Source organism: Pithys albifrons, chromosome 2 (genome assembly GCF_047495875.1).
Source record: "Pithys albifrons albifrons isolate INPA30051 chromosome 2, PitAlb_v1, whole genome shotgun sequence".
NCBI lineage: Eukaryota > Metazoa > Chordata > Aves > Passeriformes > Thamnophilidae > Pithys > Pithys albifrons.
The window spans coordinates 18,891,469-18,916,534 of NC_092459.1; the positions used below are offsets into that span (position 1 = coordinate 18,891,469).

The 25,066-nt window shown below is 37.5% G+C and overlaps 1 protein-coding gene across 6 annotated transcripts in view; it reads left to right on the top strand.

Moving 5' to 3' along the window:
• Window positions 1–25,066, top strand: part of DLGAP2 (DLG associated protein 2) — a 459,639-nt gene that overhangs the window by 290,066 nt on the left and 144,507 nt on the right. Inside the window, exon 1 of one of the 6 annotated variants that reach the window (XM_071548430.1) lies at window positions 13,608–13,653. The exons of the other annotated variants lie outside the window; for them this stretch is intronic. The gene's annotated coding sequence lies outside the window, so the exon portion shown is untranslated. Of the gene's footprint in view, window positions 1–13,607; window positions 13,654–25,066 lie in introns of those variants that run through there. 6 annotated transcript variants of the gene reach the window in all.

Consider the following 25,066-nt stretch of genomic DNA (forward strand, 5'->3'; position numbering starts at 1 on the left):
CTTCTGAAAGGCGTGTTATAGTGTTTGACATATTTAGTGGCATAAAGTGGAACAGTTGAATTTAACAGGATTGCTTGCTTTTCCCATGAAGAAAGCAGATTTAGAAAAGAATTGCAGTAAAACTGAGCAGATATATTAGCTTGAAGTTCACTTTTCATGAAACTTGTTTTGGGGGATTTGGGGGTGTTTTGTTTGTTTGTTTTTCTTTTTTTCTCCTGGGGTTTTGGGTTTCTTTTTTGTGGACTATTATTGAATTTCTGTTTGAGACTCCATTTGTCCAGAATCTACCTCCAGATTTTCATCAGACTATTTTACAGTTATCTCAACATTACAGAAAGAGGTTGAATTTTATTTAGCATATTTTTACTTATCTAGTTTATGGGTTTATGGTCTGCAAAATTTGATAGCTTCATATGTCTGAGAATCAAGATATCACCGTATAATGATGTGTATTAATGTCATTGCTTCTCCAGTCATGAAATGCATATGTTTCACAATACTGTGAAATTAGTTGAAGTTTTAACATTTCACATGGGAAGATAATGTGATTATATGTATATATAAGATTCAAGTAGACACTCAAAACTCTGACATCTATTTACTGTCAGATATGGAAACTCTACTGATAAAGAGTTTAAATAAGTATAAAAAGCCCAGGTCTGTTTGTGTTACCCACACAATTTGGAAACTGTTTTTTCTTTGTGGTTTCTTTGTGGTTTTTCTCAGACAAATAGGAAAGAGTTGCCTTTTGAGCACAGAAGTGAGCTCTGGCCCAAAGTTACAACTTTAGGTTATTAGCTCAAGAATAGTGCTGTAGTAACTACAGCTCCACAGACCCTGGAGATAAGCAGGATCTAGTTCTGGTTGGACTGAAATAAAATTGCAAGTATCCATTGAAAAAATTAGAAATAAAGCTATCTAGAAAGTTTTACATATCTGTCCATCCCCATATATTGTATTATGAGGTGGTGGGGAAGAAGACTTACCTGGCTGAACAGAGAGCTTTGCCTGGAACACAGTGAAAACTGGAAAGTTTATGACGTTTGGAAGAAGGTGTGGGAAACTCATGAGGACTATAAGGATGTCATGCTTGAGGCTTAGAAGGGAGGAAATTAGAAGGGCCAAAGCCCAACTAGAACATGATCTGGCTACTGCTGTAAAAGACAATAAATATGTTTTTATAAATACATAAGCAACAAAAGGGGGGTTAAGGAGAAGCTCCATTCTTTTTAGGATACAGGGGAAAACAGTTATAAAGAATGAGGAAAAGACCGAGGTACTTAATACCTTCTTTGCCTCAGTCTTTAACAGTAAGACCAGTTGTTCTTCAGGGACCATCATCCTGAGCTGGAAGACAGGGATGGGAAGTGAAAGGAAGATCCCATAATTTAAAGGGAAATGGTTGGTGACCTCCTACACAATTTAGACACTCTCAAGTCTGTGGGCTGAGGCCAACTGTGTGAGGTTCTACAAGGCAAAGTGCTGGATTCTGCCTTTGAGTCACAACAATGCCATGAAGAGCTACAGGTTTGGGGAAGAGTGGATGGGAAGCTGCCTGGCAGAAAATGAATGGAGGTCCTGGCTGACAGCCACCGAACATAAGCCAGCTGTCTGCCCAGGTGGCCAAGATGGCCTGTATCAGAACCAGTGTGGCCAGCAAGATTGAGGAAGTGATTGCCCCCTGTACTCAGCACTGGTGAGACCACATCTAGAATCCTGTGTCCAGTTTTGCACCTGTCATTACAAGAAAGATGTTGAGGTCCTCATGCATGTCCAGAGAAAGGCCATGGAGCTGATGAGGAGTCTGGAGTGCAAGTTTGATGAGGAGTTGCTGAGGAAACTGGAGTTGTTTAGCCTGGAGAAAAGGCCGCTCGAAACAGAACCTTTTTGCTCTCTACAACTGCCTCAAATGAGGCTTTAGGGAGACAGAGTGGGGCAGTCGCATCTCCCAAGTAAAAAGCGATAGGGCATGAGCAAACAGATTTATTGTTAGGAAAACTTTCTTCACCAAAAGAATCACCATTCCTAGAGGTATTTAAGTGATGTACATGTGGCATTTATGGACATTGTTTAATGGTGGCCTTGGTAGTGCTGAGTTAATGTTGAACTCGATGATATTCAGGGTCTTTTCCAACCTAAATGATTTTATCTCTTTAAAGTGTTGGTTGTTCAATGATGAGCTATGCATAATTTTAAAAGTGCTTTGGAGCTTAAAAATGTTTGTGGACATGCTAAGACACATTAGGTACATTAGGTAAAAGAGGTTCTTTCACCTCTTTCATGGCTAAGCCAGCTACACAAGTGGAAGTCACTGGGGAAAATGTGGATAATGTTTGTACTGATCTGAGAAACTTTTTCGTTTGTGTGCTTGTTTTAAATAAATGCACAGATGTACACAACTGTCAGCTGTTGCACTCACAGTTACAGTGTGCCTTCCTGAAAGTGTTTGGATTATCACATGTGGTGAGGACAGCACACCTGTGGTAGTCCTCTGGGAAATCCTGGCTCAATATGAGGCAGTAAAGCTGTCATGAACTGCATGGGGTTCCAAATTACAGTACACCTGCCTGTGATGATAGCTGTCCTCCATCACTGCTATCAAAGTGCTGGTGAATGCTACCTAAATAAAGTCTCTGCATTCAGGCAGAGTGGGGTACTGGTGGTGCTGTCAGTGCAGCATTTATCACCACTGCAGGAAATCGGGGCTGGGATTCCATCCATAATGTACTTCTAAGTTTCCTGATGAGAGCTACATTGAAAAGCATTAACGTTCTGATCTTGAGATGGCTGTATGCAACTGTAGGTTCTACTGTATATTTTAAGATGCTATTTAAAACCCCTGCATTGAGTTTGGATAAACCAGTCCTGAGGCCATGATTATACTAGGAAGCATGATGCAGGCAGATTGCTTGAGATCAGCAGAAGAAGAAAATTGATTAATGATGGCTTTCAAAATGTAAGGAAACCGCTTTGGGATTTTCTATTTTTTAGTAGTGGATGTTTTTCTTAGTTTTTTAAAGTGAGACAGAGTAAAGAAAACACATGAGGAAAACATGCGGAGGAAGAGAAGCAGACCATGGTCCAGTTTAGCTGGCCAGCGTTGGTAGATCCCATTTAGTTTTTTCTCTGAAGTGTTACTCACTATGAACCTGCTAAAAGAGCACAGCCAAGTCAAATTAGACCTAGAGGTTATGTTTGCAATCATCTGTCTTCCATATCTCAAGTATTTTTTATATAATTTAAAATATTTATATATAGGTAATATGAACTTTTTTCTGTATAGATGGTGATGACATTTTAACTTAGAAGCCCTTTGAAATACAGCTGCTGGTACACAGAAATTTAATTACTGGCTGCTCAGTACAAGAAAGACTTGAGCTCCTGGAATGAGTCCAGCAAAGGGCTATGAAGATGATTAAGGGACTGAAGCATCTTTTATATGAGGAAAGGCCGAGGAACTTGGGCATCTTTAGCCTGGAGAAGAGTCGACTCAGAGGGGATCTTATCAATGAATTTAAGTATCTGCAGGGAGGATATTGGGAGAATGGAGCCAGGCTAATTGAGATGAGAGGCAACAGATAAAAACTGGAATACAGGAAGTTCCTTGTGAAAGTGAGGAAGAATTTGTTACTCTGTGGAACAGATTGCCCAGAGAGGTTGTGGAGTCTCCTTCTCCGGAGATATTCAAAAGACATCTGGACACAATCCTGAGTAACACGCTCTAGGATGACCCTGCTTGAGCAGGGAGTTTGGACTAAATGACCTCCAGTTCTCCCTTCCAACCTTACCCAATCTGTGATTCTGTTAAATTATTCTAAGGAAACTAAGGACAGCACATTTAATTAATCTTAGTTATCCAAAGAAAGTGAATGCCAGAGTTAACTGTATATTAAGATAATTTTTTGTTTTAATAGGACACTTTAATAAACCTGGAAGTGTATTTTCTTCCTTTATCATGTTGTTTTGATTAGCGTCTTTAATAATGTGCATTTGGTAGTATTACCAGTTCTTGTAATTATTCACAATAATTTACAGCTACTACGTAAGGATAAATTGGTATCTGGATAGCAGGATTTTAGGTCTGCTCCAGCTTCTTCTGCTAAAGCATATCACGTAGAAGGGGAGAGGCTGTATAGCATAAAAGAGCCTTCTGCACGAGTGCATGAGTGATTTCTTTACATATCTAGGTGTATGAGTGGAGAAATTTGTGAGGATACAGTAGGCTGCAGACAGCAGCGTGCAGCAGCCTCCAAAGCACTGATAAGCTCCTGAAGCTGGCAGTCTGGCTGTCATTGCAAGAATGGAGAAACTTGAGACACCAAAAGTTGGACAAACCTGGCCACCTGCCAGGATTGGCAGCAACAACCAGGTGTGTAAAAGGGACCACATTTCAGAGGATGCTGCTGCCACAAATGGCCAGGCTGCTGGATTTCATATACATGGGATTAAGGGAAGGACCCTTTGTGAGACTTCCTGAATACCCACCTATGAGCCTGTGTGCTGCTATGGCCCCATGGCCTCTGCACAGACAGCTGGTGTTGGCCTTCAGTTGTGCACTGGTGGGTAACTGAGAGTTAGTGTGCAAGTGCAAGAGTGAGATGTGTGAGCAAAGACTTGAATGGGCAGCGTGAATGGTTACCAATTATTAATAATAGCAGATGGATTCTATTAATGAAAGCTCTCCTATTATTAAAGTTCCTTTTGTAATATGTCTCCTGGAATTAAGTCCTCTCATGAGATAAAATGCATTTCTTTCCTCTGTTCTGTCAACACTGAAGCAACATGTAGTCATTATGTTCTTTCAACAACTGGTATTATCTCACAGAATCACAGAATGGTTGAGATTAAAAGGGACCTCTGGAATTCATCTGGTCCAACTCCCTCGTTCAAGCAGGGCCACCCATTGCAGCGTGTTCCAGGACAACATCCAGATGGATTTTATTTGCTTTGGGAAGGAAACTCCCCAGTCTCCCTGGGCAACCTGTGCCAGTGCTTAGTCACTCTCATAATTAAAAAAAAAAAGTTGTTTCCTGGTGTTCAGATCCTTTTGTGTTTCATTTTGTAGCCATTGTTCAAGTTGTTGCTGAAATAGCATAGCTCAGAAGGTAAAATATAAATCTGTATAATTAACATATGATTTTAAGAAAGTAAAAAAAATAATTGGTGAGTTTTTGCACTAGAGGCTGACAGGGCTAAGTTTATTTTTGTCTAGGACTTTAACTAGCTATTTTAGAGATAGGAGGCCATCAAATTTACCAATTTGAAAACAGTCTAAATCCATGTCTAAATCATTGTCATTTTATTCTTGTGGATGTCTCAGATCCACATCCATATTTGTAGATTTTTTTTTAAAGATTCTTGTGGTGAGATTCAGTTCTAACTACCTACATTATAGATTATGTGGGTATGTAGCTACCTAAGCTCACACTATAATTATCAGAGATCTTGTCAGTGGAAAGAGCTGTTCTAACTATTCATCTGACCAAGTTTAATTTCTACTTTTCAATGTAATTAATTGACTCAATTTCAACTACTTCTTCATCAGAGCTAATGGAAGCTTAGACACATAGCTCACATGGAAACACCTCTACTGAAGAAAGTAAGTTTGAGTCGAATTCTTAGTGCTATCACAGAAAGGAAAGCTGGTGAAATGAATCCCTGGCTAACAGCATCAGTGTGATCTACTGTCTCAATATGATGCAATTTTTTATCAATAAATTGATGCTATAAAGTTGAATCAGAGCAAAAAATAGGTTTTGGAATGTCATATTGTTTAGTCTTCATAACTAACTTTTCAGCTCGATTTTTTTCTTTGAATTATTTCCAAGAGTAAAAATTAATTCCAAACACCAGCACAAGAGATCTGTCAGTTTGTAAGATGGTGACTGCACTATTATGAATTCCTTAGTACAACCTTTGTGCTAAGTTTGTTTTTCTTCTCACTGGGGAAGTTCTCACAGAAAAAGTTAACATTTCCATTAAAATGATAATTATGCTGTTTAAAGGGTTGGTGGCAAATGAATGCAATAATATATCAATGAAAATAATAGAGTGCCTGAAAACAGTTTCGTTGCTGTAGGTTAGGGGCATAGTGACAGAAAATGACAAGTGGTGCAGACCCAAGTTGAAGTAAAAGGACTGTGCAATAGTTGCTTCTACTGCAAAACCAGCTTTTTAGTGAATAATGCACATCATTTCCAAAGCTGAAGGACACGCTCCCTCTCTAGAGTCTAATGCAAATAACTGATCACCTACTTCTAGTTTAGCCTCTGGCTTTAGGTTTGGGTTATCATCATGGCTAGACTTTGTGTACGCAGATTTGGGAAGGGCTCTACCCACATGGGTGTGTCCTTTACGCCTGTGCAGTGGATTTTTTAGGTGAGGCACAGCGTGCACAGAACCGGACCCACCCTTTAACTCCTAAGATTCATCTTTCATGGCTGAGCAAGCTTGGACAGTGACAGTGAACTGCTCAGGACTAGAACCTACAGCCCCCAATATTCCCAGGAGTTCTCCCATCCAAGTGCTAACTGGGGCTGACCCTGCTTAGCTTCTGAGATCCGATGGGGTTGGGCATCCAGATGGCATTTAACTTTTTGGGGTTTGGTTTGGGTAGTACTAAATTAACCCCCAAATCTTTGTGCAGCCAAATCCAAATCCAGTTCTAAGTTACATGACAAGATTTTTCACTGACCTGATTGTCAAAACTACAGTTGTTACTTCTGGTTAATGCAAGTCAACTTTCATCTTCAGGCACTGCAACTATATGTCACTCTTCAGTCTCTTCTTTGCAACCAGTCTTTTTATTTTTCTCCCTTTGTATTTCAAATATTATGAGCAGCTGGACTTTACTCCATTGCTTTTGTTTAAAGAAGACTTGGGCTTTGTATAATCCATGGTCCAGGAATTGTGCTCCTGAGTTCTGCTGCCAATTTATGGGCTTACAGTGAACTAAAACTAACTGTGGAAGTTTAGCAAAGCAGAGACACTAATTTCCTGCTGTCAATATCTATTAAGACACTTTGAAGCAGGGCAAAATCTTGTATTTTCAAAAGAGCATGATTTAGCATTTATTTAGCTTCTCATAACCTTTCTAAGCAGGTATAAGCTCCAAGAGGTGGTTTGCTATTTCATCATCTCACTGCCAATGCCATGGAGAGCCTTTAATGTTAAATGACTTAAATGTGCTCTGCACATTAAATATGTTTTACTGTGCACTGTAAAAATCATCCCTTCCATTCATTTGGCATTAGTATTTTGGCAGCACATGTCAGTGGAAGCTATACAGTGCTTTGATATTTTATTGTAAGTGCAGCATGAGGAACACCATGAAAGTGGAAGCAATGTTTGACCACTGGATTGTGCTGTGAACAGTTTTTGAAATAGGTGGAACAGGGCCTTGGAGGCAAGATATAGAAAGAACTATATCTTTGTTAATCAACTCTAGGAAAAAAATAATTAGCTTATTGGCATGAAAATCTCCAACGTCTGTTTTGGACTGAACTAATGAAATGACTATGGTGTACCAAAGAAAGGTACTGCCTGCTGAGAATTACATACTCTTTTCCTTTTTAAAAAAATCCTTCTATCTGTTTTAACCCAAAGTCAACTTTATCATCAAATCCCTGGTTTTATTACTTAAATCAATGAATTCTAGTATGAATCAGGTCTGGATTGCATGAATGTGATTCATTGCTAACTGCTACTGAGGACATACTAGCTACTTTGCCTTAACAAGGGATGAAAATGTGTCACTTTTCTGTACTCCACTTTCATTTCAGATTCCTGGTCTTTGCTTAGAAAGTCTTATGTATGAAAACAAAAGTGAATAGTAACAAATCAGAACAATCCACTAAATAAATGGAATAGAGGAAAATTGGATTCCACATATTCAGGTTTACTTAATTGAAAATCAGTCAAAGAAACTGAGAAATCTTCTTAACAATAACAGGAAATTATGATTTTTCTACTGCCCTTGGAGTCTGCAGAAGAGTAGAAGAAATCTTATGGCAGAGACTGAATACTTCAGTTGTTTCAGTCACAGCAAAGGTTCCATTCCATTATAACTGCCGTACTTGCATGTATTGAAGTCTATCAGGGAAATGTTGCACACTGTATTTATCTTTATATGGGAAACTTTACATTGCCTGCCTATGTGGTGTCAGCTCATATCATTCTTTGTGAAATGTAATGATGGAATTGGGGCATGTGGATCATGATTTGTGGGTTCAATATACCATAAACTCTTCTGATTTCAGCTAGCAAAGTAGTTCTGATTTTATTTAACGGTTCACACAGGATACATGTGCTTGGGTGACAAAGTACCTTGTTTTCAGTTAGTAGAGGTTGACTTTTAAGAAAATAAGAACATCCATATTTATTTCATCAGCTTAACACAAAGTATTGCACAGAAGCTTTTTATGCTGGGACTAGAGCCTAATTAATTTGCATTAACTTACCTGCATTGCTTTCAGAATAGCATTTTTAGTAGTGATTTCCGCTGCAAGCTACAATAGGTACATGAACTTTTCAGATACAAGTCCCAGTCTTCTAATTTGGTTGGTTTTGGTTGTTGTGGGTTTTTTTAATTCCAGTGTCTGAGTAGATATTTTTTCACTGCTACAGAAAGATGAGATTTTTTTCCGCTCTTGTTCTTTTTCTTGGATCTTAAGATTTTACATCAGGATAATTTCATTACTAAAATGACATAGATGTTTTCAAACATTTTATTACTGTGGCAAAATGTGCCACAGGATGTGCAAAGTGACAGCATTTTGTGCTGTTTGAGTATTAGATGTTTTATTACGTTGATTCTGATTTGCATGTTGGCTGCATCCAGTCTCTGTGCTTTCAGGGGGCTGTCACTGCCTAGCTAGATACTCCATTTATGCATAATCTGGTTTTGGTGTGGTTTTTATGTGCTCCTAGGGGTCAACAACATTCTTCTGTCTCTCATGCTCCCAAACATAAAAATGCCAAGGATGTTTGTTGTTTTTTCTTCTGCTGTAGATTATGATAAAGTTTGGCATGACAAAACTTGAGTTCCCACATACTGGAATTGTTAGGTAATGCATTGTGTTCAGCAACCTGGATTTCAGAAAGCAGTTCTCTCTAGTGCATTTATCACATTTTGGGCTGTTTTTTTTTTTTTTTTTCCCATGGGCACTTACAAAACTAAGCATGATCTCAGTCCTCAGGAAATTTATCTCACTTAAACAGTTATAAATTATTAAAGCCAAGCACACTTTCCTCCTACCCTTCAGTAGAAGTTCCTACTGCAGTTCCAGGATTTCATTGGTAAATACTTTCCCAATAAGTTTTCAAATCAGTTACTGTGTTACAAGAAGTTCAGGATTTCTGTAGCCTAAACCATCGACCTAAATTCTTGTATCTGTTGACTGTTACAATCAGGAAGATGAAGTGATTTAAAAACAGTACTAAGAGGGCTTTTTCCAAGCATTGCTAATAAATACATTCAATTCCATTAAATGCCAAGAAAGCTCATGCATATACACATATTAGGGTAGATTGATCAGCCACAATCTGCCTGTTGTGCTTTTCCAAAAAAGTGTAGCTACAGTATCTCTGCCATCCCACTTGTCAGATATGGGAGGAAGGACAATCTGAAGGTCTCAAACACTAACTTGATGAGTTAATTGGGAACTGGTGGATTGCTTCTAGCAACAGGGCATGTTTTTCAAATGTGCTCACATCACTGTCTTGCATAACAGAACACTATCTAAGAAGGCAGGTTTTTTGTCCATGTATGTCTGACAATTAGCCTTATACCTTGGTAATGCAATAGCAATCCCAGCTGGTATTGTGACTGTACTTCATGAGTCAAGTACTCTTCTGGTTATAGATTTACAAGTGAATCTCTGAGTGTAACTCCTCAAAGTTGCTAAATTTGTCTCTGTTAAGAACATGGAATTTCCAAAAGGCAATGGACTTTGAAGACGAAATTCTGAATTCTGACCCCAGTGCACATTGGAGAGGGATCATTCTGATGCTGCCAGTGTCACTGTCGCACCTTCCCGCTCTCTCTGCAGGAGGGAGTCAACCAGGCAAGGCCTCATTCATGCTTTGCAGTGTCAGCAGAAATACTTCCAGCTTGCTCTCTTTTTTTTTTTTTAAACAAGATAAAGTTAAAAAAAAAAAGAAAAAAAGAAAAAAAGAAAGAATGAACACTGGAATAGAAAAAATGGGGTCTGTTATTTGTTATGATCAAAAAAGAAAATCTTTGTTTTAAAATTGTATAATCAGAAAAGCACACTGCACATTTCTAATTATTATTCTTGTGTACAAGGGCAGGATAAATATACTGAAGATATGAGTTTCTGAAATCAGAGGTTCATTTTAAAAGTATTGTAAAATTCCTATTTAATTGTCGTTTGTCTGTCTTAAACAGTAAAATAAATTAGCTTCTCAAAGTGTTCAAAGCTTTCGTCTTTAGATCTTACTTTATATTTTTACAGAACTATGGAGAGGAAAACCTTCCTAATGTAATGCTAAGTGTTTATTTTTTTTGTTTTAATATATATATATATGATTAAAATTTGATGTTGATGATAATGTGATATTTGGTGCAAGATTTGCTTTTGACTTTTTGTGCTTTTTAATATCAAAGTAGTGTTAAAGATTATCTTTTCACTGTTTTAATTGCAGATTTGGATTCTCTAACAGGGCATGCATTTCCAGGTAAAGTGGAAAGTTAGATTAGATTATATTATTTGTTTGTTTTATACTGAGTATATTGAGTTTTCTTGGGGGGAGGGGGTGACCAATTTATTTGGTGTGCTTCTGACAACAGTTTGTTACATGTGAAAATTGTACTATTAAGGTTTTTTCAGATTTCACATAAATGAAGAAAAGGTAGCTCTTACATGAACTTGTTTAAAGAATAGAACTGAAAAGTTTCTTTAAATGTTATCTTTAATGTTAAACAAGTCAAGGAGGGGAGATGCATTATTCGAAACTTACAAATCCTAATGAAAATATTTTAAGTTATTCAAACTTGCATATGATTCTGTAAGAAAGGAAAAAAATCCCACCTGCCAGTGTTTAAGGAAAGAAAGGATTCAAAAAATATAATAGCAAGTTTCCAATTTTATTACTAGAAATGTATAGGAAACAGGTGTTTAATAGTGAGAACACAATTTTCAGTAGAGAATTGAGAAAGAATGAGAGCACAATTATGCTAATTCTTTGGATTCTACTGTACACATACATTCTTTTATTCTGTGTGAAACTTAATTTTTAAAACAGTACACTCAAAAGTTTTATAATTTTGTTACTAGAATTACTTTACAATTCACGCATTTTGAGTTGGGATTTTTTTAGCAGAAATGTAAGAGAATTTGGTGCCAAGTGATCATGTGAACTTCTGTGTTGCTTGGGTAGAGATTTTGGCACAGAAGGAATATGAATGAGCACTGTGAAATAAGGTAAATGTCTGCTGCAAATACCTTTCTCTACTCAAAATTTTCTTGAATAATCTTTCAGTTGAAAGGTTGGACAAACTAAGGCATATATTTTGTATCCCAGAGAGATTTAGTCTAAATTTGTGATGATATTTATCATTAGAAAAATTTTACTATTTGTCATTGGCTTTTAATGTGTCTATTGAATAATATAATATTCCTCTTTCAGTTTTTATTTAAAGAGTATTCTTTAAAAATTATGGGATGGTAGATTTATTTGAGGTTTTCCAAGCATTCCTGCACTGTAGACACTAAGTATGCTGTAAGAATTGCAATCGAGCAAATGACCAAAAGTTTAGAAGTTCATTAGAATGACATTTGTGTGCAGTGTGGAGCAGATCTGGGTACAGAGTCTGTCAGAGTTGTTTGTACTCAAATACAGCAGCACACCAAGTGACGTCTATTTGAGAAGTCAGGAGACCATAAGTTCATATTTTGCCATTTTCATCCCAAATGAGGAGACTCTTATTTTGAGTACTTTGGTATGGTTTGAGTAAAGATACTCATGGAATAATTTACTGATTAATAGTACCATCTTGTAAATATGATCTTCATAACTGATGTCAAATATATGCATGTGTCACCAAAATAGACATTGAAACAATCAGTATCAGTGCATCTTTTTTTTTCTCTTCTTTTTAAAGGTTGAGTCTGCTTTTGGTTTTGCATGAATATTTTGTGTTACTAGATGGTGCTGTCACAGTGTGCTCCATTCTTACTTTGAAATATGACAATCTTAACATAATGATAATGATCAATACTAACAGCAGAGCCTTATAGTAATATGTATGTTTCAGAATTATGGCAAAGAGAAATCATCCTTTTTCTGCATGGAAAATACCCTGAGTTGCAGGACAGGTCTACTGCATTACATTCTAGGTATAACTGTGCAAAAATCCATCAAATGGCCTGTTAGTTAGCAAAGACAGAAATATCTTTGAATCTAACTGTCGAAGCAATGAAGGACAATAGTACAGGTAGCCAATAAGCATAAAGCCTGGAAATTTGGACTACACTTAAATAGCTATTTATTTGGAGACTCACAGTATGAACATGTTATTGTGCAGCTCACAGAAATCACTAGAAGAACCATTTCTTATTTTACCCTTTATTTGACAGAGTTTAGGCATACTCTTTTCACATAAAAGTGTAACAGCACCAGAATATTCTGTCTTGCCTTCAACTTCACTTACATTTAGTAATGAAGTCATTATAGTATTCTGTTAGAATAGTGCAGATTGTATAGTTAGAGATGTAGCTAAACTAAACACCAAAAGGGATGCTTATGTATCTAGCTATGCTGGAAAATGCAGAACACTAAATTCATCCTGATACCTGTGTGCTAATATGATTACTCTAGTGAGGCTAAAGTATGTTAACTTTCAGGAGACAGAAAAGACCAAGGTGCTACTCATGAATCTTCATTAACAATTAGTTGATTAGATGAGATATGTCCAGCTGATTCTTAGTGTGTTAACAGGTGATTTGCATCACTGAGGAAACACAAAACAAACTCATTTGAGATTTCTATTTATCTCACCTTGGGAAAAGCACACCCTTTGAGCTAATCCAGCAAGATTCATTAATAAGACCTCCAAGGGTATGTTGATCCAATAGTTTTTCATTTGACCCTTGGCCAGTGCTCTGTGGCTACGTCAGTGAAGTGCTGAGTGGGTGCTACTGCCAGACCCTTAGCAGGGCAGATGGATCAACCTTGTTCTGCACTGACCTAACCACACAGGTTCCAGGGCAGAGGGGGTTTGCATCCATCTAGATTACTTCAAATTCATGTGAGCTCCCATTTGGACATGACTGCTTTGTGATTTCACGCTAAGTACTTTCCCTATAACCACTGGCCACTGCATCAGCTGCCCCTGTGTTTTCTATAAATATGGACAATCTTTGCTACTAGAGACAGATCAGAACATAAACCCCACTAAAGCATCTGTCTGGTTTTTATGTGACAGGAAAAAGAAACTCTTTACAACCCTTGCAGTTGATCAGCTGAAACCCTAAAGTATGAGATTTGATTATAGTCATTGTCTTAATGCAGAGCTGCAAGTGTTATGGGCATGTTGAGAACTTCCAGAAGCTGGATTAAAGCATCACTTTTACAATGATATCTAATCTCGTCCTAAAGCTCCAAGCAATGGCGAGTCCTCCAGCTCCCCTGGTAAGCCATTCCAATATTTAATTACCCTTAGTGCTAGGAAATTGAAATGTTGTGGAAGGTTCTAATTTGTCTAGTTTCAGCTGCCAGTCTTCCTTTTGCTATGCCTTTGTCAGCAAGACTGAAAAGTCTCCCATTTTCATGTATGTTTTCTGAACAAGTGTCTATGAAAAACGGCTTTCAGTGACCTATTGAAAGGCCTGTGTGCGCAGAAGCTTGTGTCTCTCTTCTGGCTATGCCACTTGGCCTGATCTGCAAACTTGGCCTCTTCCACAGACTATCACTTTTATCATCACTATGACTACTAAAAATTTATATACAGTAGTCAAGGTACCTTTCAACTTTTGTTCAGGTAAATTTGATATGTTGTACTTTTTAAGGCTCACACTGTAAGACTGGTTTTCTGACAGCTGTCCTAGGAACCCTCTCCCTTTTTTTCCAAAACTATGAAAATATATTCATGTAGAATTTTGTAAATGCTGTATATAGAAGTAAAGTACTTTATTATTTGTACTTAACATATTTTTTATTCTCCCTTCTTAATGATTTAGCTCCAGTTCAGGTTACAATGGTTGTGCATGTCAAACAAACCAAGCGGTGATCCCAAAATATAACTAATAGAATAGGAATGAACATTTTTTCCCTAGTTTAATGTGGCTAACATCATATTTGAGGTGGAAGGGAGTGCTTTTATGGCAGCACATGAAATCTAGCTGTTTCCAGTCTGGTTATACCAGGGTAGGCATCGAGTTTTGGGTGACCATTATTCCAAAGAGGAAGGAGGATTAGCCAGGATGTGTCTCTAAGGAAAGGGATTAAATAAAGGATTGGGACTTCAAAGCCTCATTCAGATGCATCCTTCAAATTCCATCCCTATACCTAATATCTTTTATTAACTCATTTAGAAGATTAAGAATTTACCTTTAACACAGAGGAGCTCCATGATGAAGGTAGTTAATAGCAGTTTGCTTTGATTTCCAGAGGCTGTGAAGCACACCTGTGAATTCCTGTTCTGAATCACACATACATATTAATTAGGTGCCACTTGAGTTAGGAATCTACAGCAGGTAATCCAAATGCACATTCTGCCTCTCTTGAATTTTTTTAATTGTGCTTTAGAGTGCAGTGTTTTCACCTTTCCTTATTACAACCTCAAGGAACCCAAACTCTTCAATAAAATCCACAGACTTTGTTTTCCATTTTGTTAATGATGAATGCTGTTCTGTTGCAATTCATCTAAATAGGCTTGAGGTTTTATGAAATACCTCAGGCACAAAGCTGTGGCTGGTTATTTATTCAAACAGTTCATTGTGGGCAACGACTTCAAGTTCAGAATGTTGTTTGGCTGTTTGTTTTTTTTTTATTTCTGAAAGTCATTTAATAGTCCTGGGAAAAGACTGTTGTCTTCAGCACTGTCAATGAACCTAAGATAGAGCATTCTTGGGTCTTTGTATAATAGCTCAAGCTACGGTAGGAATTTGGCACGTGCAGTCCTGTGGGAAGTGTTTAGAGAAAGAGGGTCTCAAATGCTAATCAAATGTGAACACAAAGTACCCATTCTAATTCCTCGGTGTATCTGATAAGTATGCCATAAGGTGTTTGGTTCATGACCTGCTCATTTTTCAGAAGAAATATCACTTTGTATAATGAGCATCATCTCATGGGTTAGTTAATAGCCTACTGAACTTGCACTTTCCTTTTCACAGATCAGCTAGGGCAAAAACTTAAATGGGCACTTCATTCATTACACCAGTATTGGAGTGTTGTGATTGAAATAAAACTTTTATCTGCAAGTGTCTGCTTAGCCATGTTATTGAGTTACTGTAACACTGAGTCAGAAGCACAGAAAGTCTCATCTTTATCCTTTTTCTCTGCCTTTGTGCAAAACATGTGTAAGATTGGGTAGAATATTAAGGAAGAATAGGTGGCTTAGAACAAATAACACTGAATGGAATTTAGTACAAGAGTATCAACAACAGAATATCAAAGTTCAATATTATTTGATTAGAGCTGACTGTTTTAAAGAACAAAATCGGAGAAAATATTACTTTACAGATGTCTTTGGCTAGCTATCATCTTCATTTTATCCAGGGAAATTGCTAGCCCAGTGAACTGAGTCTGGCTAAATGTAGAGGGGAGGAAGGTTCTAACCTTTATACTGAACTTTAGTAACATTAATTTTGATGTTCAAAAAGAGCAAGATCTTTCAGCTTAGGCTGAATACAAGCTTGATTAAAAAAATAGACAAACAAACAAACAAAACCAAACAAAACCCAAACCCTAAAACATAAAATGAAAGCCATCAAACCATAAGGGATTGGAGTATGATGATCTAGAAAACAAAACAAAACTAAAAAGGACACTCACAGCTGAGGTTCCTTTGAGCGTCTGTAAAACTGAATGGACAGAATCATAAACTGAAAATAAGCTGTCTTGCACATGACTGAGCAAACCTTTCCTGGGATGGGGATACAGACACCATGTGTTCTGGGAGAGCTGAGCAGGGGTGTGCACAGCATGGTGTTCTGTCCTTGCTCCAGAGCGCAGACTCAGTCCCAGAGTTACGGAGATGGGAAATCAGATGAAAGTTACTAACCGTGCAGGAACTTGACAGTTGTGTGAATTTCATTCCATTCATGTTTCCTCAATTTCACCAGTTTATTTTCTACTTAACTATATGCAAAAAGGAAAAATGAAAAGGATGTGAACTTTTCTTGAAAATGAGGTAATTTCAGAAGTGAAGGATCTATATACTCCTTCTTTGAAATTAGGAGTCTCACAGAGGCATATGATGCTGATGCTTTGCCACATGAGTTTATTTAACTCTTTAGGATTACTTGGTCTCATTTCTTTGGTTCTTTGCTATGATTTATAGTTGTTCAGCAAGAACTGTATAAAGAGCTGTTGGTATAGAGGTACAGCAGGTACTAGTAGTAATTTCTTATTCATTTATATAACAAGTTATACAAAGTCACAATGAATTCTGCACAATTCTTGATCTTGCTTAATTATTAACTTTTAGTTGTGCTTTTAATTAATTGGGGTTTGCTATTTATGAATTATTATTTTTAAATGCTCTGGGTTACTTCATGTTAGGGGTATAGGACGAATTAGAGTAATTATATAGCTCATTCATTCTGACCGAACAGAATTGAAAGTCATGAAAATAAATAAATTAAAACATTTGGACTTTACTAGATACTGTAGAGCTACTGATTTGCAAATGCATGAAGTCATGGCTTGAGTCTTCTTTAATTAAACATTTCTTTTTAGAAATATCTGAAACATAATTATTTGAGAGCAGCAATGGCTACAGTATTTATGATATTGAGTTTGTGAAATTATCCTGTGTTCTATTAAGGCAGCAATTTTTCTAAACTGTCATTCAACTATTCTTATTCTATGTTAAGACTGCGATAATATCTCTTATTTTTTAAAAATATATAATTCTGGTTTTGAAATTCATTTTTATTTTAGCCCTTAATATTTTTACTTCTCTTGAAATGAACAGTCTCAACTGTGAATTACAAAAACTATCCCTACATGAATAGATGTTTAGATAATTCTCTATAAAGCAAAAAATTCTTCACAAAGATTTAACGTATTGCATAGACAAGTCAGATATTTCTTGCTGATTTTTATCAAGAATAAATCATACTGCTATATAAACATATTCTTATGAAAATATTAAGTTACACTTTCACAGCTAAAATACCATAAGCAGACTTTGCTATTTTAAAATAAACATGTTGATAAATTTAAATTTTATTTTTTACATAGTTCTGGAACTGTTTCCTGATTCAGATATCGGGCAAAGAAGTGATCATGATGGTCACAGATGATAGTAGCTGGTGTTTTCCACAGTTGTCTCTACCTCTGACTAAATGTGGTTGTGATTCCTATAACCATAATTTTTGGCTGTGGTGGTGTAAGATCAGCGACTTGTGTATGTGTGTTTGGTTTTAATGCAAGACTAGGCACTGTTAGTTAATATGAAGGGAAATGACTTTCTATAGTCCTGGTGGTTAACACTCAATCAATTTCTTCAGAAACAGGATAGTCAGTATTATTGCTAGTTCAGCAGGCACTCTCAACAACTGGTCATTGCTGTGAAGTTTGTAAGGCGAGCTGTACAATTTGTCCTATAGGATACTAAAGGCTCATGTACTATTTCAGCACCGTAACCTAATGCTCATTTATTGCATATATTTAACCTCAGAATAAAAATACTCTTGTAATAATTACTGGGGTAGGTGTAATGCTTTTTTGTTTCTATATCAGCTGAACACTTAAGCTATCATCAAAGTCCTAGATCATACATACTTAGTTTATCTTAATGAAATAATAGTCAGGTTCTGTGTATTTGTTTGAATGGATGTAGAAGAAGAAGAGGATTATTCCTCTGTGTCACAGGATCTTTGTAAAAAGGCATGTATTGCATTGTAGCTGGAAAAAAAAAAGAAGCTAGCTGCCATGTTTAGGTTTTATATATCTATTTTAGGTGGAGTTCATAAGTGGCATGTATTACATCTTACACGTGATCCCTGAATTGCTCCTGTGAAATTTTCAGTTACCTACCAACAGCGAAATGATTGTATCCCAACATCACAGCTGCTTTTCCAGCTGCCTATGTTAGTTCCTGTCTTTGGTGCACTGTTTAACTTCCCAAAATGAGAAAATAACTTAAAAGTCAGATAAATTATCTGCATCCTAATATCATGCATAATTAATTCTCAGTGATGAAGTTAGAATCTTAGTGTTTTTGGCTTTTGTGTATTTGTATAGTAAGGAAAATCTGTGAAGAGGTGAGTGCCTTAGAGTCCCTGTCAGGGGCTCAGTCCAGGACAGCTTCAGAGACAGCTATCACTTCATTACGGAGTCTATCAAATGCAGTGGTCATTACAGCTTGCTCTCAAAAGCATCAATTTCCCATGGGCAGGTGGTGATTCATTTGCTGACATCAATCAGATCTCTCCTTCAGAAGGAATTCATCCAGCCTCACTGAGAAAATAGTATAAGACATTATTCTTTGCAGGTTAAAGATTGCAGGCTGCAATCCTATACTTCCAGTAGATAGAAATTGATGGTTCTCCCCTGGATCTTTCCATTTAGACCACAGCTACTCAAGTGTGAAATTTCTGAGAACCTTTAGTGAGAATATTGGTTCTGGTGTCTCTGTAAGTTACTATTTTAAAACTTTTTCAGACTTTTTGTTGTTGTTTGGTTGTTTGTTGTTTTTATTTTTTTAATTTAAAACTATGGAGTCTAATGTTTTTAAAAAGTACTTTAAAGGGATTCATATTAATAAAAAGATTCACAGAACCACTGGCGAAGCAAAAGACTTACAACTTTGGGAGTGTGTCAGCAGTCTGTTAAATTAGTAACTGTGTAGGCTCAATATGAGATTGAACAGGTGTCCCAGATATGTTATGCTGACTCTCTGCATTGAAGTGAATCTTATTCTGGTAACTGAGGGGAGGAAAGAGAGAGAGTATGCCAATGACAAAGCTGCTTCTGCACATTCCAGAAAGAATTAGACTAGCAGAGAGTCAGGACAGCTTCAAGTGTCTTTCTCTGGATCTCCTGCACTGTAAGGAGAACTAAATTAGTACATCATGGGCTGAGGATGGTAGAGAATCCAATGAAATCAGGTGAGAAGAGAAAGAAGCATTTTGTTGTCCTGCATCTGAAATAAAAGCTATGCCTTCCTCAGCATTTCCAGTGTTTTGTCTCTTTCCCATGTTAGAGTCTTAGAAGACATACTTTTTTATTTTGTGAATTGCAGGGAAAATGAAGTGCCTAGAATGGAAAGCAGCTATCTTAGCTAAATTATGTTGCTGTTGCTATGGAAATGGTAGCTCACAAATTTTTATGTAAGTGCTTGAGCTACAATACTTATGGTATCTTACTCTAAGAGGGAAAAGTTTATACTTCATCTACCATCAAATTTTTGCTTTGCTTTAATAACAATATTGGGCAGTAATCCCCAAGAACAAATTCTGAAATAATACACCATTTCATAGAAATATCTTTCATCATCATTAACTGAGCAATTTTTGAATTGCAACATAATCAGGAAGATGTCAAACTTTAAATCTGAATTATGTTCTCATTGCCAATGGTTTACATATACATAGTTAAAGGAAAATGAAAATAATTCAAAGCAAACATTGTTTATTCTGCATGTTGTGATTAAGATTCTACCTGCCTTCTCTTAGTACCACCTTTATATAATCTTTTAAGTCGAGATGTAGCCCAAAAAAATCAATTTTAGAATAGGCTTCAAAAGCATAGCCCAGGCCCTCATAAGTTTTATTCCAAACCTGATTTCCTGGTGCATCTTATAAGACATTCTCACTGAATCCAGCACAAAATTTGTTTTATTCCTCCAGATAATTACTTGAGTTCTCATAACACTTTCCACACCATGCAAGATTTTCCCCATTATTTTATCAAATTATGTATTTGCTAAATAAACAGAGACCAGAAACTATCTACAGACCAGATCTATCTACAAGAGACCAGAAGCAAGCCAAGCAAAAGATATTATCCCTGGAACACTATATTTATGCTAAACATGTGATCAAAGTAAAGTAGATAAATGTTATGAGAAGAAAGCAATTTTTTATTAAAATAAAGGTGCTGTAGTCTTCATCGTAAAGAAATCACAGAGCAAGTGCCTTCCTTGGGCTAGTAAGGCATCCACGAACAAAGACTTGCACAGTGTGCCCATCAAGCTTTTATAGGTCATTGCTAGGATCTTTGTTACAGTACCAGAGGGAAAGATATATAGTAATGAAAAATGTTCTCCTATTGCTTTTCTTTGATAAAACCTTTTCCCCATGTCTGTAATTATCCAATTTCTCCTATTGTAGGACCAGGTCCTCCATTTTGTACACATCTGTTCTGAATCCCAGCTCTAGCAGTTCAGTGAATCACAGTGTCCAGTGCCTGTGACTGCAACTGCTACAGTAAAATGAAGTGGGCTTGCGTCTCAGTCCCCTCACTCATATGTGGCCATCCACATAGTTAAGTGCCAGCACACTCCTGGAGCATGTACCTGGGTATGTTTCAAGAACTAAGGTTGGCCATACATCCTTTCCAAAGGACAGTTTTGATGCAAGCATCTTATTTGTGGAAGTGGAAGAGGGGATGAAGGATTTCAGTGTTACAAGCCAGAGCTGTGTAGTGTCAGCCTTCCTCAAGGCCACTGTGGTGGCCCAGGCCCATTTTATTTAGATGTGTCCTGGTTTAACCCTAACCAGGCAGCACAGCCCGTGCAGCCCCTTGCTCACTCCCCTCTGAGGGGAGGGAATCAAAAAGCATAAAAATGAGAAAACTCATGGGTTGAGATTAAGATAGTTTAATATGTAAGGCAAAAGCTGCAACAGAAAGCAAAGCAAAGAATTCATTCACCACATCATTCAGCTGTCCCCAAGAAAGCAAGATAACAGTAATTAAGATAAAAGACATCACGTCGAATGTCACCGACACTCCTCCTTTTTCCCCAGCTTTATATGCTATGCAGAGGTCAGTCCCGTGGTGTAAAGGAGAGCACTCTGGACTCTGAATCCCAAGGTCCTGAGTTCGAGCCTCAGTAGGGACCATTGCCCCTGGCAGTTAAATGCCTTCCTGCCGTCCGATCCGGGCAGATCTCAGATGCCAAGCAGGGTCAGCCCCGGTTAGTACCGGGTGCTGTGACAATCACAAGGACTTCAGTGTCACTGTCCAAGCTCTCTTTCAGCTGTGGCAGATGGACCCTTAGGACTTAAACTGTGGGGCCAGTTCTGTCCATGCTGTGCCTCACCTAAAAAATCCACTGCGCAGGCTCAAAGGGCACACCCACATGGGGAAAGCCCTTCCCAAGTTTTTTCTTTTGCGAAGTCTGGCCATACATACATATGCTATGCATGGCACCATGTGTTGTGGGATATCCTTTGGGTCAGTTGGGGTCAGTTGTCCCAGCTGTTGTTCCCTCCCAACTCCTTGTGCAACTCCAGCATCCTTGCTGGTGAACCGGGGAGGGGAGGAGCAGAAAACGCCTTGACTCTGTGCAGCAACAGTGAAAATATCCTTGTATTATCAGCACGGTTTTCAGCACAAATCCAAAACATAGCCCCATACCAGCTAAGTTGTGCTGATATTAACAAATACAGAAATTAACAAAAAATGTTAAAATGAACTCTCCTTCTTCCAAAGTCAGCATAACATTTTAATAGAGCTCATACAAATATAATCCTGAGCAACTGTTTGCTCTCCTACAGCAGCATTACCTCATTCTGACTATTTTACTTTTTCCTTCTGTATCCATCAGGTAGCTGAGTTTTTGCTGTTACAGCCTGCACAGAAGTAGGGAGCAGTTCCTCTCTGGTTTGTATTATTGTAATGCCTTTGAATTTAATTGAGCTGTGACACTTCGCAGTGCTCTGCCATTTCCCTCCCCATGCACCAGGAGGATGACCCTATTCATCCTCACTCTCTAATATCTATAGAGCTTTCTGGAGATATGTTAAAGTTCTAGTTTAGAATACTCTGATGTCTTTTTAAAATAAAAGCTTTACAGCTCTTCCTGTCTGATCTCATAAACAACTTCCCTTGCATGATCTGATGCTTTTCAATTAAGTAAGTTCTGTCACCAGGAACTTGTCTTTAACTGCATTTATTTTCCACTGCGGACTTTCTGCTGTCTGATTTTTCTGTTATCCATTGGTATAATTTAAGACAAGGAATACATTTCACTCTCTCAAAAAAATGCATTTACTGTTCCAATTAAGAAAGTGGCAGGACTCCCAGGTCAGGATTTGCTCGATGCACTAACTGCTGCCAAGGTGAATTATATCTCTGTTTGTTGATTGTCACACATTGTAATGATATTAGTGAACATCATGCTTTGAATAGATGTTACACTAATCACTCCTCATAAACTCTAAAAAGTTATATAGTGTGTTCTTATTTGCTCCTAAAGATCATAGCTTGTCTGCTTTCTTGACTTCTTCCTCTGTCATATAGTGCTTAGTCTTTAAAATATTGCACACAGTTTGCATGAACTTTTGCAAACCTCTCCAGCATGTATGGTATGCAAAAGAACATGTCTGCAATAAGAATTAGGGACATGAAGATGTGAATATTTCAAGTTTTTTTATGACTTTGAAGCCATCTCTTTTATTAATTGAGAAAAAAGCACATTTTGTGAACAGAAGCTTTCTTGAGTGGATAGCAAAATCTTAGTCAATTTGCAAAAGACCAAAAATTATTTTTTCTTAAAGTAGAGGTGTTTGGGATATTTGAGATTTTTTTTATAGTTACATAGCTGAAGTCTAACCTATTTTCCCATCAGAGCTGGATATGCAAAGCATGCTAGATAAGGTTTTTGGGCAAGTTAGAACAAGACAGAAGTATAAGCTATCAATGTCTCAAACTGCTTTTCATGGTAGCCTTTATATTTTTAATATTTCTAAAAAGTAAGAAAAATAAAATTTTTATGAATCTACAGACACTCCAAACCAGCTGTAGTATAACTTTCTTCTAGTTTGTTAAGGCAACTCTTATTGTTCTCAAACCCTGATACTAAGTTCAAAATCCCTAAAAATTGCACTGCTGATTTGCCTGAGTTTTCAATACCAGACTTTGTCATGGAAGTAAGTACGAGCACAGCTGGGGGGCTGACTTCACAGGGCTTCCTTGGAGGAAGCAGGTCAGCTGTGGAAGCTGATTTCCATATGTTAGGCAGTGGAGAAGTACAGCCTGTGGCAAGGCTGTGGATGCTGGATGCTCTCACTTCTGAGTTTGAAGATCTAAATGTGAACCTCTTCACAACTTGCACCCATGTGGGTGTGAGAAAGTGGAGGGCAGTGGCCTTCCCACCTTTTGTGCCCTGGCCTTCAAGCTTGAAGTTACTCATCCATAGGGAGACTCAGCCTACACTGAGCAGCTCTGGATAATCTGTGGACCAGGTTGCAGAGGTGTGCTGTGGAGTGTGTCAGATGGTGAATCAGTGCTGGGGTTCATAGACTCATTAGGCATTGTCATGTAAGGCTTCACTGTGTAAGTTGGTGTCCCTACATGTATGAGTCACCTTCTGGCAGGGTTGAGGGTAGGAAATAGTCAACACAGGTACTGAAGAATATTATTGTTAGTAACTACTATCTAGAATTGGTTGTCATATTTGTTCTGAAGATAATTTTAAGTCTTGCTAAATCATCCTAGACACCTGTCCAGCATGTTCAGTTGGGGGAAAATGGACTGGGTTAAAATTGACAAGATTCAGACACAGGAGTTGCAACGGACTGGGGAAGGCAGGGGCTATGAGCATGTCTTCGCAGTATGCCACAGACCACCGTGGAAGTTTGTGCCATCAGCTGCCAAATTTGAGCCACACAGAAAAAGTGTGTTTGGAAAAGGAGACAGCAGGGAAAATCTCTGTTTCCAGTAGTGACTAGTGTGTCTGTCTCTAATGTTTTCATAACTGTTCAGACTAACTGTTTTACTGTATCAAACTCAGAGAACAAGAAGTTTTGAAAAAAAGATGGTTTAATGAGATTTGCCTGGTTTGTTTTGGTTTTCTTTCTAAAGAATTTCACTGTAGGATCCTTGACATGATTTGTTTGTACATTAAGTATCTGATTCTACATTTGATTTTCTAATGTAACATTCATTCCACTTGGCTTTAAGATACACTGTACTACACTGGAGGTGTCTGTGTTAAAGCTAGTTACCCCAGACTGCAGTAAATGGAGAGAAGTAAGTACTCTCAGGATATGGTTCATCTGACCTATTTAATATGTCTGTTTTAAGATTAGATGAATAGCAGCCTATTCACTCAATAGCACTTTATCTCTACATTTACAATATGTGACTCAGCAGTGTTTGCTAGGATTCATTTAGGCAGTTGAGTCTTGCTTCTGTTGAGCCAAATAAGCCTGCAAGTTGAGGCTTCTAAAATATGAAAGTATTTTAGTAGAATTTTAGCCAAGTAACATAAATCTCTTGGTGGTTTTAGTGAATGATAAGTAAAATGATTTTTCCACCAACTAGTCTTCATAAGAATTGATAAGATATTAAGTATGCAGTCTCAAGTCTTAATTAATCAGGATAACTGATGAGCATGATAACATGCACAAAATTAGTTCCTATTTTGGCAAATGAAAATACTGAAGTCTAATTTCTCATTGTCTGACTTTTTATCCCCCTTTCCCACATTTGTTCCTCTACTGTCCCACATAACAGCCCATACAGTAGCAATGTTGTTACTACCCTTCAACTATGTGAGCATTGCCCATCTAATACCCTTGTGCCATCTGGGCACTAGGCTTCTGACAGCTCCAGTGTCATGGCTGCCTTCTGCCTTAGTGGAGTCAGTATTGTGCATTTCTCTACTCATTTTCTGATTATCACAAAGTATTTTTAGTAATTCTTA